This window comes from Egretta garzetta, unplaced genomic scaffold (assembly GCF_000687185.1).
Source record: "Egretta garzetta isolate BGI_Z169 unplaced genomic scaffold, ASM68718v1 scaffold18, whole genome shotgun sequence".
Classification (NCBI taxonomy): Eukaryota; Metazoa; Chordata; class Aves; order Pelecaniformes; family Ardeidae; genus Egretta; species Egretta garzetta.
Genome location: NW_009260616.1, coordinates 242,303 through 242,714, shown reverse-complemented (window position 1 = coordinate 242,714; position 412 = coordinate 242,303). Strand labels below are relative to the sequence as shown.

Here is a 412-nt window from a genome sequence, read left to right as displayed (position 1 = left end):
CGCGGGCGCCCCGCCAGCCCGCTCACTGTCCTCGGTCAGCTCAGCGCGAGCCTCCCTCGCCCGCAAGGTAAGAAGTGTTAGAGATGCCGCCTGTCTCTGTCCCTGCTTGTAATTAGCTGCTGACCCACTTCTGGCTCTTGGGGGTTTGGGTTTCGGGGTTTTTTTTTTCCTTCCCCTCAAACTGTTGTCTCGCTCCCTTTCCCTCCCCTCCTCTCGTGTAGTGGTAGCCTGAGTTTCACAGATGGTTACAACATGTTTCAGCCATTTCACTGCAGTTTTCTTGTTGGTTTTTTTTTTTTAAAAAAAAAATCAGGGGGGGTTGGGGTAAACACTGGGAATGGACACGCCTGGTGTCGAAATGTTGTCCTGCCTATTTACGTGGCTGCCTGGCAATGCCTGGCAGCCCGGGCCG

The 412-nt window shown here is 54.1% G+C and overlaps 1 protein-coding gene across 1 annotated transcript in view; it reads left to right on the top strand.

The window, feature by feature from the left end:
• Positions 1 to 11: 11 nt before the first annotated feature.
• The window catches only part of TRAF3IP2 (TRAF3 interacting protein 2), a 26,769-nt gene continuing 26,368 nt past the window's right edge, over positions 12 to 412 (top strand). The window contains exon 1 of the mRNA XM_009645206.2: positions 12 to 67. The gene's annotated coding sequence lies outside the window, so the exon portion shown is untranslated. The remainder of the gene's footprint in view (positions 68 to 412) is intronic.